Source organism: Dendrobates tinctorius, unplaced genomic scaffold, assembly GCF_039654945.1.
Source record: "Dendrobates tinctorius isolate UK_male_01 unplaced genomic scaffold, ASM3965494v1 ptg000028l, whole genome shotgun sequence".
In the NCBI taxonomy this organism is placed as follows: domain Eukaryota; kingdom Metazoa; phylum Chordata; class Amphibia; order Anura; family Dendrobatidae; genus Dendrobates; species Dendrobates tinctorius.
The window spans coordinates 45,944,321-45,961,025 of NW_027361696.1; the positions used below are offsets into that span (position 1 = coordinate 45,944,321).

Below are 16,705 nucleotides of genomic sequence, written 5' to 3' on the forward strand. Positions count from 1 at the left end.
TACCCCATCCTAATTTATGGATTCCATCATTCTAATCAGCTCGTTAAACATATATTGAGTCTACCAAGCTACAATGGAATCACCATAGATAAACATATCCAAGCTGAAGAGCTCAGTGACTCGCAATTTGGTGTTGAAGTAGGATTCCACCTTCCCAACAAGTAAATTCATTGAAGTTATTCCTCTGGAAGAGTTGAACTGGTCGCCAATAAATGGTGATTAGGTGAATTCCAAGAGCATGTGCAGGTCACCAAGGATTTTCTTGAATCTCTGGAGGAAACATCAGCACAAGAAATGTTCTACAGCATCAGTGAAGACTGTTGCAGAAATGTTGACCATAAATGTTGACTGGAAGCTTCATGGACTTGGATGTCATATAGAAACCTGAGATCTCCATGCACATAGGGTAGATACTTTCTCCACAATGATGATCACTTGGATGATTCCAAGTTTGATGTAAATTGAAAAGTTTGATAAATTCTACTGAAGAGAACTCCTAAATTTCTAGCATACGATGACTTTATGAAGAATCGTGACTTTCCACATCTTTGGTGATAACTTGGAGAGATTCTTGTTTTTATTTTCCTTTTTTCTTAGAGCGGCAATCACACTTTTACAACTCTTCCATGTTTTGGAAGTCTTTCAACCCCATGTCAGCATGTAGCTGAATGGACATTAAATCCAGAAGAGTGGAGGGACAGTTGTCCCTTTAGAATGAGACCCAAATTCTAGACCGTCTGCTGCTGAAACAATCAGCTCCTAGCACCCTCCAAAAATGGGAAGCTTGTGACCTCTGAGGTGGAAATCAAGTTTTACATATTGGTGACCATTAAATATATGGCCATCTATGTATTGAGTCCACCAGATTAGGAGTTGGTCCTAAAGAGGGTTCTCCATTCAGACTCATTGAGGGAGGCCCTAATAGATAGGGTATACAGGTGTTGTTTCCATGAGATCCCCTTTAAGATGAACTTAGGTTTCCATCGCCTAAGTTCTACATCTATGATTCCCAAAGCTTTGGGCATCGACTTGATTGCTTGTGACTAAAGGGTATATGTAGGGCAAGATCAAAACCATTTTCTATGGGAAAAATCATTTGTTTTGGGATGAGGATCTTTTGGAAGACGACTCTATCCCAAGAGTGGTTGTCGTGGCCAGATCTTCACATCTCTGGCCACTCTTCCTAAGACTCTGTTTATGAAACCTAAGAACTGATCATGTCCATTTGGCATTAACCTGATATTACCCTATTATGTATCCCGTTGAATGTCACTATAACATTATCGGTGGCAGTCTCTCATTGGAGGGCTACCCTTGAGAGATCCTCCTCACAAATGTTGTACCTCCAACGTAAGCTCTAAGGTGCCATAAACCTAGTAGCTGTGGCCCTAGGATGTTGCACCAACATATTCCACAGCGCTGTACACAGATTATAACCACTCAAATCTGTCCCTGGAGGAAACCCAAGACATACTAGGGCCAACTCAATAATATGATTTTGAGTGAGGATGGAAACTAGAGAAAACCCATGAAAATATCTAAAGTTTCCGTAGACATGATTCTTGGCCAATTTTGTGTCCAGGACTCTTGGAATGTCCACCTACCTGGAAAGGTCATTCAATAAACTAGAGCGTCCAGAAGACACCCTTAAGATGATTTGGAAGAAGCAAGTGGCTACTATTTGGGTCCCAGAGGGATACAGGTGACTGAACGATTCCAGCTAAGCAGAAAATGGAGGTAAACTCCATGGAGAATGAGTGTGGGGACCATGGATAATAGTAGAGCAACAGGAGAGGTGATATCAGTACGCTGAGGTGCACAGGGAAGGCTGCAGGAAGGAAGATGGAGTGAAATAGTGAGAAGAGGGAGGAAAAGGGAGGGGAATACTGGGAGGGACATGGGAGGAGAGGAAAGACAAGCCAGACAGGGGGAAAGAAAAAGAAAGACATGGAGAAGGTGGGAGAGAAGAATCAGGGCAGGAGGAGGGAGAACACAGAGTGAGAGGGAATGGGAACTGCCAGGGCAGGGAATAGGAGGAAAGGAAGAGAGCACAGGACAGACAGGCAGAGAAAGGAAGAGCCTGAGGAGGAATCCACAGCAGCATCAGGACTCTGCATCCCAGGGAGGTAAGAATGACATTCCTTCTCTATATCATCAAGAAGAGGCCTGCAGAGGGGGCACATCACCCACAGGGGGCACATCACCCACAGGGGGCACATCACCCACAGGGGACACATCACGGGGCACATCACCCACAGGGGACCTTGTCCTGCCTGGCCAGAAAGAGGGACCTGCAGCTGTAACCCCTGCACTCCCGGAGACAGATATAGGGACCAGCAGCTGTAACCCCTGCACTCCTGGAGACACAGATATAGGGACCAGCAGCTGTAACCCCTGCACTGCTGGAGAGACAGATCTAGGGACCTGCAGCTGTAACCCCTGCACTGCTGGAGAGACAGAAATAGAGACCTGCAGCTGTAACCCCTGCACTCCTGGAGACACAGATATAGGGACCTGCAGCTGTAACCCCTGCACTCCTGGAGAGACAGATATAGGGACCTGCAGCTGTAACCCCTGTACTGCTGGAGAGACAGAAATAGAGACCTGCAGCTGTAACCCCTGCACCCCTGGAGAGACGGACCTGCAGGTGTAACCTCTGCACTCCTGGAGAGACAGAAATAGGGACCTGCAGCTGTAACCCCTGCACTGCTGGAGAGACAGATTTAGGAACCAGCAGCTGTAACCCCTGCACTCCTGGAGACACAGATATAGGGACCTGCAGCTGTAACCCCTGCACTCCTGGAGACACAGATATAGGGACCTGCAGCTGTAACCCCTTCACTCCTGGAGAGACAGATATAGAGACCAGCAGCTGTAACCCCTGCACTCCTGGAGAGAAAGATATAGAGACCAGCAGCTGTAACCCCTGCACCGCTGGAGAGACAGAAATAGGGACCTGCAGCTGTAACCCCTGCACTGCTGGAGAGACAGATATAGGGACCTGCAGCTGTAACCCCTGCACTCCTGGAGAGACAGCTATAGGGACCTGCAGCTGTAACCCCTGCACTGCTGGAGAGACAGATATAGGGACCTGCAGCTGTAACCCCTGCACTGCTGGAGAGACAGCTATAGGGACCTGCAGCTGTAACCCCTGCACTCCTGGAGAGACAGCTATAGGGACCTGCAGCTGTAACCCCTGCACTGCTGGAGGGACAGAAATAGGGACCTGCAGCTATAACCCCTGCACTGCTGGAGAGACAGATTTAGGGACCAGCAGCTGTAACCCCTACACTCCTGGAGACACAGATATAGGGACCTGCAGCTGTAACCCCTGCACTCCTGGAGAGACAGAAATAGGGACCTGCAGCTGTAACCCCTGCACTGCTGGAGAGACAGACTTAGGGACCTGCAGCTGTAACCCCTGCACTGCTGGAGAGACAGACTTAGGGACCAGCAGCTGTAACCCCTGCACTCCTGGAGACACAGATATAGGGACCTGCAGTTGTAACCCCTGCACTCCTGGAGAGACAGCGATAGGGACCTGCAGCTGTAACCCCTGCACTCCTGGAGAGACAGACTTAGGGACCAGCAGCTGTAACCCCTGCTCTCCTGGAGACACAGATATAGGGACCTGCAGTTGTAACCCCTGCACTCCTGGAGAGACAGATATAGAGACCAGCAGCTGTAACCCCTGCACTCCTGGAGAGAAAGATATAGGGACCTGCAGCTGCAACCCCTGCACTGCTGGAGAGACAGATATAGAGACCAGCAGCTGTAACCCCTGCACTCCTGGAGAGAAAGATATAGGGACCTGCAGCTGCAACCCCTGCACTGCTGGAGAGACAGATATAGGGACCAGCAGCTGTAACCCCTGCACTCCTGGAGAAACAGATATAGGGACCAGCAGCTGTAACCCCTGCACTCCTGGAGAGACAGCTATAGGGACCTGCAGCTGTAACCCCTGCACTGCTGCAGAGACAGATATAGGGACCTGCAGCTGTAACCCCTGCACTCCTGGAGAGACAGCTATAGGGACCAGCAGCTGTAACCCCTGCACTGCTGGAGAGACAGATATAGGGACCTGCAGCTGTAAACCCTGCACTCCTGGAGAGACAGCTATAGGGACCTGCAGCTGTAACCCCTGCACTGCTGCAGAGACAGATATAGGGACCTGCAGCTGTAACCCCTGCACTCCTGGAGAGACAGCTATAGGGACCAGCAGCTGTAACCCCTGCACTGCTGGAGAGACAGATATAGGGACCTGCAGCTGTAACCCCTGCACTCCTGGAGAGACAGCTATAGGGACCTGCAGCTGTAACCCCTGCACTGCTGGAGAGACAGATATAGGGACCTGCAGTTGTAACCCCTGCACTCCTGGAGAGACAGCTATAGGGACCTGCAGCTGTAACCCCTGCACTCCTGGAGAGACAGAAATAGGGACCTGCGGCTGTAACCCCTGCACAGCTGAAGAGACAGACTTAGGGACCAGCAGCTGTAACCCCTGCTCTCCTGGAGACACAGATATAGGGACCTGCAGTTGTAACCCCTGCACTCCTGGAGAGACAGATATAGAGACCAGCAGCTGTAACCCCTGCACTCCTGGAGAGAAAGATATAGGGACCTGCAGCTGCAACCCCTGCACTGCTGGAGAGACAGATATAGGGACCAGCAGCTGTAACCCCTGCAATCCTGGAGAAACAGATATAGGGACCAGCAGCTGTAACCCCTGCACTCCTGGAGAGACAGCTATAGGGACCTGCAGCTGTAACCCCTGCACTGCTGCAGAGACAGATATAGGGACCTGCAGCTGTAACCCCTGCACTCCTGGAGAGACAGCTATAGGGACCAGCAGCTGTAACCCCTGCACTGCTGGAGAGACAGATATAGGGACCTGCAGCTGTAAACCCTGCACTCCTGGAGAGACAGCTATAGGGACCTGCAGCTGTAACCCCTGCACTGCTGCAGAGACAGATATAGGGACCTGCAGCTGTAACCCCTGCACTCCTGGAGAGACAGCTATAGGGACCAGCAGCTGTAACCCCTGCACTGCTGGAGAGACAGATATAGGGACCTGCAGCTGTAACCCCTGCACTCCTGGAGAGACAGCTATAGGGACCTGCAGCTGTAACCCCTGCACTGCTGGAGAGACAGATATAAGGACCTGCAGCTGTAACCCCTGCACTGCTGGAGAGACAGATATAGAGACCAGCAGCTGTAACCCCTGCACCCCTGGAGAGACAGATATAGGGACCTGCAGCTGTAACCCCTGCACTCCGGGAGAGACAGATATAGGGACCTGCAGCTGTAACCCCTGCACCGCTGGAGACACAGAAATAGGGACCTGCAGCAGTAACCCCTGCACTGCTGGAGAGACAGATATAGGGACCTGCAGCTGTAACCCCTGCACTCCTGGAGACATAGAAATAGGGACCTGCAGCTGCAACCCCTGCACTCCTGGAGAGACATATAGGGACCAACAGCTGTAACCCCTGCACTGCTGGAGAGACAGATCTAGGGACCTGCAGCTGTAACCCCTGCACTGCTGGAGAGACAGATACAGGGACCAGCAGCTGTAACCCCTGCACTGCTGGAGAGACAGATATAGAGACCAGCAGCTGTAACCCCTGCACTCCTGGAGACATAGAAATAGGGACATGCAGCTGTAACCCCTGCACTCCTGGAGACACAGATATAGGGATCAGCAGCTGTAACCCCTGCACTCCTGGAGAGACAGATATAGGGACCTGCAACTGTAACCCCTGCACTCCTGGAGAGACAGATATAGGGACCTGCACCTGCAACCCCTGCACTCCTGGAGACACAGATATAGAGACCAGCAGCTGTAACCCCTGCACTCCTGGAGAGACAGATATAGGGACCTGCAACTGTAACCCCTGCACTCCTGGAGAGACAGATATAGGGACCTGCAGCTGTAACCCCTGCACTCCTGAAGAGACAGATATAGGGACCTGCAGCTGTAACCCCTGCACTGCTGGAGAGACAGAAATAGGGACCTGCAGCTGTAACCCCTGCACTCCTGGAGAGACAGAAATAGAGACCTGCAGCTGTAACCCCTGCACTCCTGGAGACACAAATAGGGGCCTGCAGCTGTAACCCCTGCACTGCTGGAGAGACAGATATAGGGACCTGCAGCTGTAATCCCAGCACTCCTGGAGAGTCAGATATAGGGACCAGCAGCTGTAACCCCTGCACTCCTGGAGAGACAGATATAGAGACCAGCAGCTGTAACCCCTGCACTCCTGGAGAGAAAGATATAGAGACCAGCAGCTGTAACCCCTGCACCGCTGGAGAGACAGAAATGGGGACCTGCAGCTGTAACCCCTGCACTGCTGTAGAGAAAAAAATAGGGACATGCAGCAGTAACCCCTGCACTGCTGTAGAGTCAGATATAGGGACCTGCAGCTGCAACCCCTGCACTGCTGGAGAGACAGATTTAGGGACCAGCAGCTGTAACCCCTGCACTGCTGGAGAGACAGATTTAGGGACCTGCAGCTGTAATCCCAACACTGCTGGAGAGACAGCTATAGGGACCTGCAGCTGTAAACCCTGCACTGCTGGAGAGACAGATATAGAGACCAGCAGCTGTAACCCCTGCACTGCTGGAGAGACAGAAATAGAGACCTGCAGCTGTAACCCCTGTACGGCTGGAGAGCCAGATATAGAGACCAGCAGCTGTAACCCCTGTACTCCTTGAGAGAAAGTTACAGGGACCTGCAGCTGTAACCCCTGCACAGCTGGAGAGAAAGATACAGGGACCTCAAGCTGTAACACCTTCTCTCCTGGAGATACAGATTTAGGGACCAGCAGCTGTAACCCCTGCACTCCTGAAGAGACAGATATAGGGACCTGCAGCTGTAACCCCTGCACTGCTGGAGAGACAGAAATAAGGACCTGCAGCTGTAACCCCTGCACTCCTGGAGAGACAGAAATAGAGACCTGCAGCTGTAACCCCTGCACTCCTGGAGACACAAATAGGGACCTGCAGCTGTAACCCCTGCACTGCTGGAGAGACAGATATAGGGACCAGCAGCTGTAACCCCTGCACAGCTGGAGAGACAGATATAGGGACCTGCAGCTGTAATCCCAGCACTCCTGGAGAGTCAGATATAGGGACCTGCAGCTGTAACCCCTGCACTCCTGGAGAGACAGATATAGAGACCAGCAGCTGTAACCCCTGCACTCCTGGAGAGAAAGATATAGAGACCAGCAGCTGTAACCCCTGCACCGCTGGAGAGACAGAAATAGGGACCTGCAGCTGTAACCCCTGCACTGCTGTAGAGAAAAAAATTGGGACATGCAGCAGTAACCCCTGCACTGCTGTAGAGTCAGATATAGGGACCTGCAGCTGCAACCCCTGCACTGCTGGAGAGACAGATATAGGGACCTGCAGCTGTAATCCCAACACTGCTGGAGAGACAGCTATAGGGACCTGCAGCTGTAACCCCTGCACTGCTGGAGAGAAAGTTAAAGTTACAGGGACCTGCAGCTGTAACCCCTGCACTGCTGGAGAGAAAGATACAGGGACCTCAAGCTATAACACCTTCTCTCCTGGAGATACAGATATAGGGACATGCAGCTGTAACCCCTGCTCTGCTGGAGAGACAGATATAGGGACCTGCAGCTGTAACCCCTGCAGTGCTGGAGAGACAGATATAGGGACCAGCAGCTGTAACCCCTGCACTGCTGGAGAGACAGAAATAGGGACCTGCAGATGTAACCCCTGCACTCCTGGAGAGACAGATATAGGGACCTGCAGCTGTAACCCTTGCACTCCTGCAGAGAAAGATACAGGGACCTGCAGCTGTAACCCCTGCACTGCTGTAGAGGCAGATATAGGGACCTGCAGCTGTAACCCCTGCACTGCTGGAGAGACAGCTGTAGGGACCTGCAGCTGTAACCCTTGCACTCCTGGAGAGACAAATATAGGGACCTGCAGCTGTAACCCCTGCACTCCTGGACAGACAGATATAGAGACCAGCAGCTGTAACCCCTGCACTCCTGGAGAGAAAGATATAGAGACCAGCAGCTGTAACCCCTGCACCAATGGAGAGACAGAAAAAGGGACCTGCAGCTGTAACCCCTGCACTGCTGCAGAGAAAAAAATAAGGACCTGCAGCTGTAACCCCTGCACTGCTGTAGAGTCAGATATAGGGACCTGCAGCTGTAACCCCTGCACTGCTGGAGAGACAGATTTAGGGACCAGCAGCTGTAACCCCTGCACTCCTGGAGACACAGATATGGGGACCAGCAGCTGTAACCCATGCACTCCTGGAGAGACAGATATAGAGACCAGCAGCTGTAACCCCTGCACTCCTGGAGAGAAAGATATAGAGACCAGCAGCTGTAACCCCTGCACCGCTGGAGAGACAGAAATAGGGACCTGCAGCTGTAACCCCTGCACTGCTGAAGAGACAGATTTAGGGACCAGCAGCTGTAACCCCTGCACTCCTGGAGACACAGATATAGGGATCTGCAGCTGAAACCCCTGCACTGCTGGAGAGACAGATATAGGTGCTAGCAGCTGTAACCTCTGCACTGCTGTAGAGTCAGATATAGGGACCTGCAGCTGAAACCCCTGCACTGCTGGAGAGACAGATATAGGTGCTAGCAGCTGTAACCTCTGCACTGCTGTAGAGTCAGATATAGGGACCTGCAGCTGAAACCCCTGCACTGCTGGAGAGACAGATATGGGGACCTGCAGCTGTAACCCCTGCACTCCTGGAGACACAGATATGGGGACCTGCAGCTGTAACCCCTGCACTCCTGGAGAGACAGATATAGGGACCTGCAGCTGAAACCCCTGCACTGCTGGAGAGACAGATATAGGGACTAGCAGCTGTGACCCCTGCACTCCTGGAGACAGATATGGGGACTAGCAGCTGTAACCCCTGTTTAAGAAGCTCCATTAAGTAAAATACAGGCTATAGCCACTTTAACCCTTTCCATACTGGAGTAGTATATGCAGTTACTTACAATAGCCTCCTAAACTGCAGGAAAAAGCTTACAAAGCAATACCTGTGCTCATGCAGCTTTAACCCCTTCTTCACTGAAAAGTTATTATAGAGTAATTTATATAGACTCACTGCTTTAACCTCCCCCCAACCCACTGCAGAGGCATGGCTAGTTAACCCCTTCCTTTTCTAGTGTAATTATCAGAAAATTGCCTAGTGCTTGAAGAATTAACTCTTTCATCAGTCCTTCTTCACTGTGTGCATTAAAATACCCATAACTTACTAAAATAGGTGACTTTTGCAGCCTTAGCGCCCTCCCTTGTTTGGAAGTTTGCACCAATCAGTTATCACTCCTTTTGTAAGACCCTGCTGCCAAGATTAACCCCTTCAATTCCAAAAGAGCTGAATATTCCCTTGGCCGACATTTATCCCCCTTCTCTCTACAGCAATCTCATGTTTTAACCCTTGCATTCCACTGTGGCATAAAAAAAATCAACTTAAAGAATTAACCCCTTTCTTCCTGAATGAGTCTATGCTTTCTAATTGCACCCAGTAGCAAACAGCCAACTCCTTTTCTTCTGAGGTTAATCCTTCCAAGATGACATTATCCTGTCAATTTTCACCAGGCCCCTACACTACAGCATGACATAAGCTGCATCAATAACCCCTTCCTTGACCTCAGGCCAAAACTTCCTAAGCTATAGGAAGGGTCTTAAATTGAAGCGATCTGAAAAATCTCAATAGATTAACCCTTCACTTGCTGCAATGCTACACGTAAAATGTTGTACAAGGATGCAAAAAAGATTATATATATATTTTACACCTGCAGCATTGTGAGCCAACCTCACCCCCACAAAAAAAGCCCAGGACCCTGCATTATCCACCCCATCCCTCCAGTGCATTGAGGTGTATCATTAACTCCTTCCCTGCTGATAAATGAATGCAGCGCCTGGTAACCAGATGAGAGATCACACAGATCGTGATTCTTGGCGCATTCTGGCCTTTTTTTCGGTGTCAAAGGGAAGTCATGCAGCGCTTTTCACAAGCCATTTATAAAGATCGCCTGTGCCTGAGCTCCTGGTCCAAAAAACACCACCTGCGGGGATCTCCGACGTGACTCGTGGTGCCGCAGAAAGCGCTCTCGCAACGCAACGAAAAAATTAAAAAGAATTCCACGCGGATGACTTTTGGATAGGAACTGCGAAAAAAAAAATCAGTAACAAAATCAGCTGTGCTATATTAGTATAGATGATATGTTTTATTCCCATGCATTGTGCATCGTTACGTGCCACCATATTGCCCTTCTTCCATCGCTGCTCAATTATTTTCCCCTTACTGGTCCATTCCAGGTCCTGGATCTCCCGGCTGTCTTCTGCTTCTTCCCTTGCAGGCCCCTAAATACTCCGCCCTCTTTCCTATTTTCATCCAGGCCCCCAAATACGCCTCCTCTCCCCCTCTTACCTCCTGTACTATACCCTTATAGGCCCCCAAACACTTCTCCACCCACTGAGAATCCCCCCCAATCTCTCCGCGCTCCCCGCTGACAGCATCCAGAAATCAGGTGCTGAACATGCCTTTCATTCCTATAAAGCTGTAAGGCAACTCCCTTTAAAAGACGGCCGCACTCGGCGCCCTTTCGAAACGCTTCGTACACCTATATGGCGGCATACAAAGAGTAGCCGAGACCAGACCAGTAGGGTTCAATAAACCCACCGATGCAACAACTCCCGACCGCACAAGGGGTGTAGGATCTGAATAGATGAAGTATTAGAGTCATTGTAATATATACCGGAAAATGTTTTTTTTTTGGCATCGAATTATCATACTGTACCGAATTTGCAATGTCGATGATACAGTGGCGTTGGTGATGGCGGTGGGAAATGAATGTCTGCCAGGCAGCTCCTCCAACCATTTATTAGGTGACAAAAGAATCAGACCCGATTTCTCAGGGTGAGGGAACCCTAAAGAAAACAAAAATTGGCGCAATCCACTGTCAAATACGTAATATCTACAACAAGCCAAGAGGATTCAGCATTCAAAATGGTATAAAAAAGAGTTAAAAATGTTATTTATGATGTGAAAAGCATAATAATAATAGAAACTAGGATAAGAAAAGAGTTAAAAATGTTATTTATGATAAAAAAATCTAAACAAAAACAACATAAAAAATAGTAGTAAAGGCTTAAAAAAATTATTATGACAAGAAATCTAAACAGAAACATAAGTAAAATAAAATAAAAAAGCGTTAAAAATGTTACTTCCGATAAGAAATGTAAACAGAAACAAATAAAGAATAGAAAAGGGTTAAAAACTGTAATTATGACATGAAATCTAGGGGAAAAAAAAGAATAAAAAAGGTTTAAAAATGTTATTTATAATAAGAAATCTGAACAGAAACATAAAATAGTAAAAAAAAAATAGAAAAGGCTTGAAAATTGTAATTATGACTTGAAATGCGAACAGAAACATAACAGTAAAAACAGGAATAAAAAAGGGTTAAAAATGTTATTTACGATAAGAAATCTAAACGGGGAAGCAAAACAGAAAAAGAATAAACAAACAGAGAAAATGTAAAATAAATACAAAAAGGAAAAGAATAAACATAAACTGAAAAAGGAATAAGGCGAACAAAAAAGATTGTAAAAGAAATGAGGCTAAAAAATCATTAGGTGAAAAGAGAAAAATAAATATAAAGTAGGAAAAAAAGAATAAAAATGATAGAAAAAACCAGAGAAGAAAGCAAAAAGTGAAACAATAAACGTAAACTAAGAGAGAGAAGAAAAATTGTAAAGTAAATGAAATCAAAAATTGGCATGTGCAAAAAGAAAGCTAAATGTAAAGTAGAAAAAATGGGGAAAAATGTAGAGTAAATACAAAAGGAAGAATAGAAAACAATAGATTATATAATAAAGGAAAATGCGAAAATTGGAATAAAATATAGAAAAAAACAATGAAAGAAATAATAATTAAAATAACGGATAAAAGGTATAAAAATAATGAGATTTTGGCTTGTCATGGGATATTTCCATAGCCTTCAGTATGAGATTCCTCGCCATTAGAGCCCACATAATGACCCTAGCCCAACAATTACTACACGTCTACATAATAGGGGCTATAAATTAATAGGCTACAATTGGTTCATTTGTCAGGGGACTTTGTGGGAGTGATGCGGCCCTCCTACATTTTTGTGTTCTCTTCGACCTATTATAGAATGTCAGAATGGATGATTTTTTTTTTCTTCTCTTTACTGCTGATTTTCAATGTATTTTTTAGCAGCTTTGATTGCTTCTTCTGGCCATTTGGTCTCTTTACATAAGCTGTATATAGACCGGAGAATTTTACTATTAATTATTATTTGACCAGTTGACCCTGTTATCAGTTCTGCAACATGTTTAATTGGCTTTGTGTTGCAATTCTTTCACATTTTCTTTAACATTTTCAAGATCTCCATTTGCCCGCAGTGAATGAAGACGCTATGGGTTGAATTTTTTTTTTTATGCTTCTCCAAGCTGAGGGTTTCTTGTGACAATTCTATCCACTCCTGACCAATACATTGTACCTGCACCGATACATTGTAACAAACTTTGACAGGAGAGAGATTTGTGCTGGTGCTTAGTTCCCAGGTGATTGTCTGGACTGGATACAATTGTAACAAACCCTCAGTTGTGAAAAGCATTAGGTCTGTAGGGTTTTTTTTTTATCCTTTGGGATATTAAGAAAAAAAGCATGTTATTCCCTATAATTTGCTGGATCCAGCTGGTGGGACCCCCAGCCATCCACAGAACGATCTCCGCTCCATTCATTGTCTATAGCATGCTCGATCTCCATTCCATTCATTGTCTATGGCATGCTCAGTCTCCGCTCCATTCCTTTTTGTGGCATGCTTGATCTCCATTCCATTCATTATCTATGGCAGCGGTCCCCAACCTTTTTGACATTGAGAGCCATATTCAGCACTGAGAGAGGATCGCAAGCCACACTCAGCTCTGAGAGGGGGTCACGAGCAACATCCTGCTCCTGTCTCCCTCAAAGTAGTGTCAACCAAAGTCCCCATTATGGGAATAATGATAACCGAAGCTTTTCCACATAAATCATTTCCAAAGCAGTACACTGAGATCCAGGGGTTCCCACAATACCCCCAATCAGTATTCTCCCATCAAGGACTCCTAACACACTGTCACATCCAGCTTCAAGAACCTCCTCTAACAGGTAGTACCATCCTCCAGCTTACCATACCTAAAACAGCTCTAAACCCCTAAGACCAGTAAATGTGCATCCAGATCTGCTCTTCTGTGCAGGGCTACTCACAAAATTCACCATTGTGAGATGTTCTCTTCATACCTGTCTGCTAGACCTGGAGCTAATGCACCAAGCTGTCAGACAGTCACTTGCCACAATTCCTGGGACCTCGAGCCATGTGTGGCTCCTGAGCTACAGGTTGGTGACCCCTGGTCTATGGCATACTCGATCTCTGCTCCATTCATTGTCTATGGCATGCTCGATCCCATTCCCATTCATTGTCTGTCGTATGCTCGATCTCTGCTCCATTCATTGTTTATGCAATGCTCGATCTCAGCTCCATTCATTGTCTGTGGCATGCCTGAACTCAGCTCCTTTCATTGTCTGTGGCATGTGCTTGATCTCCTCTCCATTCATTGTCTATGGCATGATTGATCTCATCTCCATTCATTGTCTGTGGCATACTCGATCTCATCTCCATTAATTGTCTATGGTTTGCTCGATTTCCGTTCCATTCATTGTCTATGGAACGCTTGATCTCCTCTCCATTCATGGTCTATGGTATTCTCGATCTCCGCTCCATTCATTGTCTGTAGCATGCTCGATCTCCTCTCCATTCATTGTCCATGGCATCCTTTATCTAATCTCTTTTCATCGTCTATGGCATGCTTGATCTCTGCTCCATTCATTGTCTATGGCATGTTTGATCTACTCTCCATTTATTGTCTATGGCATACTCAAGCTCCACTCCAATCACTGTATATGGCATGCTTGGTCTCTGCTCCATTCATTGTGGCATGCTTGATTTCCGCTAAATTCATTGCCTGTGGCATGCTTGATCTCCGTTCCATTCATTGTCTACGGCATGCTCGATCTCCATTCCATTCATTGCCTATGGCATGCTCAATCTCCAGTCCATTCATTGTCTATGGCATGCTCAATCTCCTCTCCATTCATTGTCTATGTCATGCTCAATCTTCGCTCCATTCATTGTCTATCGCATGCTCGATCTCCGCTCCATCCATTGTCTATGGTATGCTCGATCTCCTCTACATTCATTGTCTATGGCATGCTCGATCTCCGCTGCTTTCATTGTCTGTGGCATGCTCGATCTCCTCTCCATTAGTTGTCTATAGTTTGTTCGATAGACATCTCCTTTCATTGTCTATGGTCTTCTCGATCTCTAGTAATGGTCTTTTCATATGGGCTAATAGGACCTTTGGAGCCCTGTAGGGCGCAGGGCACGTATTATAGCTACACCCCTGGGGACTGCCATTGGCTTTCTCTGACAGCCCCCTCCCAAAGACATTTGGACCCTCAGCAATCAGCAACATGTCCCATTTCCCATGGATTGGGAATAACCTTGTGCCAAGTAAGATATGGCTGGACAGGCGTCTGCACTTACTTGGTAGCATGCCCTATATCCGTAGAAATGGGGTGGATTTTTGGTTGACCATATCCAGGGAGTAAATTTTCTACCATCTACCATGCCTGATTTATTATGGGGTCTTTGCTTTACACAGACTGTCTCTACGGTCGCTTTGAGGTCATGCATTAATCAGGACCCCTTTCCTTTACCATTGAAAACCAGTTTTTCTCCCTTTCTCCATTACAAAAGATATAGGGACCCAAAAAGTAAAATCAAGAGATGAGGCCACTTTCCAATTTTTACTTTGAAGCCACCCTACAATCATTAGGTGCTGCATTACCCACCAACATTCGCCTCTTAATATGCAATTTGTGGCCGCGCAGTCCCATTATTTCGCTGAGCCTTTGTTTTATTTGTAGCAATATCATTTTCCATTGCTGATTTATGTTATTTTTCGTCCTACTTTTTGGCGCTTATTGTCTTCTACGGACACACCCAAATAAAAAATCCGCTTGTGCTTCGGCGCCATATTGAGCCGGGTGCATCGCAGCTTAACAGCCGGCGGAGATAATATAATGCTATTTAATATTGTGCCAGACTGGTTAAAAAAATTGCTTTTAAGACACCTCTAAAGCTCTGCGGTGGTGGGATTTGAGGTTATGGGGGCACGGCTCAGGAAAAGCTGCAGGGAACGCAGGCTGCTGTAACGTGCTGTGGAGGGATTTTATATCCTGCTCTACACCCGGTTAACCCGCTCGCTGCTCCCCACCGCCTGCCTGGCATCAAACAATGGAGCCGCCTGAATGTGGCTCCAGCTGTGGATGGGATGTACTCGGGGAATGTGCTGCAGGGAGGATTGCAGGTGGACAAAGGGAATTCAGAATCAGTTCTTCTGATACATCGGGTGCTGTCGGGGTGGAATGCACAGCCCCCCAAAAAATCAGCAATAGGGCAGGCGGCGTATTCAAAGGCTGAGATGTCCCTGTGCATGAACCCGCTGCTGTAAGAATAAATAAGCAGCTGCAGAAAGAAATCTAAAAATACGGAGAGTGGCCGAGCACTGCGGAGCCTGGGAACGGTTACTAATCTGCCTCCATACTATAGATGTGCAACCCCCATGTTAAATCTCATCCTGAAAAACTCTGTGCTACTGAGGAAGCTCCTCCTCTGTGGTCCTCTCCTGACATACTCTGTCCTGCTGGAGACGTTACTCCTCTGTGATCCTCTCCTAATATACTCTGTGCTGCTGGAGACGGTCCTTTTCTGTGGTTTTCTCCTGAAAAACTCTGTGCTGCTGGAGAGGGTCCCCCTGTGTGGTCCTATTCTGAGATAATCTATGCTGCTTGAAACATTCCTCCTCTGCAGTCCTCTCCTGACATACTCTGAGCAGCTGGAGACGGTCACCCTCTGTGGTCCTCTCCTGACATACTCTGAGCAGCTGGAGACGGTACCCCTCTGTGGTCCTCTCCTGACATACTCTGTACTGCTGGAGATGTTCCATCTCTGTGGTTCACTACTGAAATACTCTGTGCTGCTGGAGACATTCCTCTTCTGTGGTCCTCTCCTGACATACGCTGTGCTGCTCGAGACGTTTCTCCTCTGCGGCCCTCTCCTGACATATTCTGTGCTGCTGGAGACGTTCTTCTTCTGTGGTCCTCTCCTGACATACTCTGTGCTGCTGGAGGCATTCCTCCTCTCTGGTCCTCTCCTGACATATTCTGTGCTGCTGGAGACGTTACTCCTCTGCGGTCCTCTCCTGATATACTCTGTGCTGCTGGAGACATTCCTCCTCTGTGGTCCTCTACTGACATACTCTGTGCTGCTGGAGGCATTCTTCCTCCCTGGTACTCTCCTGACATACTTTGTGCTGCTGGAGACGGTCTTCCTCTGTGATCCTCTCCTGACATACTCTGTGCTGCTGGAGACGTTTCTCCTCTGTGGTCCTCTGACATACTATGTGCTGCTGGAGACGTTTCTCCTCTGCGGCCCTCTCCTGACATACTCTGTGCTGCTGGAGATGTTCCTCCTCTGTGGTCCTTTCCTGACATACTCTGTGCTGCTGTAGACGTTACTCCTCTGCGGTCCTCTCCTGACATACTCTGTGCTGCTTGAGATGTTTCCCCTC

The 16,705-nt window shown here is 47.8% G+C and overlaps 2 long non-coding RNA genes across 3 annotated transcripts in view; one reads left to right on the plus strand and one right to left on the minus strand.

Annotated features, from left to right (window-relative positions):
- Positions 1-9,657, minus strand: part of LOC141085344 (uncharacterized) — a 32,892-nt gene extending 23,235 nt beyond the window's left edge. For both annotated transcript variants that reach the window (XR_012231279.1, XR_012231281.1), the window contains exon 1: positions 9,256-9,657. This is a non-coding gene — a long non-coding RNA (uncharacterized lncRNA). The remainder of the gene's footprint in view (positions 1-9,255) is intronic.
- Positions 845-16,705, plus strand: part of LOC141085343 (uncharacterized) — a 198,964-nt gene continuing 183,103 nt past the window's right edge. The window contains exon 1 of the long non-coding RNA XR_012231278.1: positions 845-2,126. This is a non-coding gene — a long non-coding RNA (uncharacterized lncRNA). The remainder of the gene's footprint in view (positions 2,127-16,705) is intronic.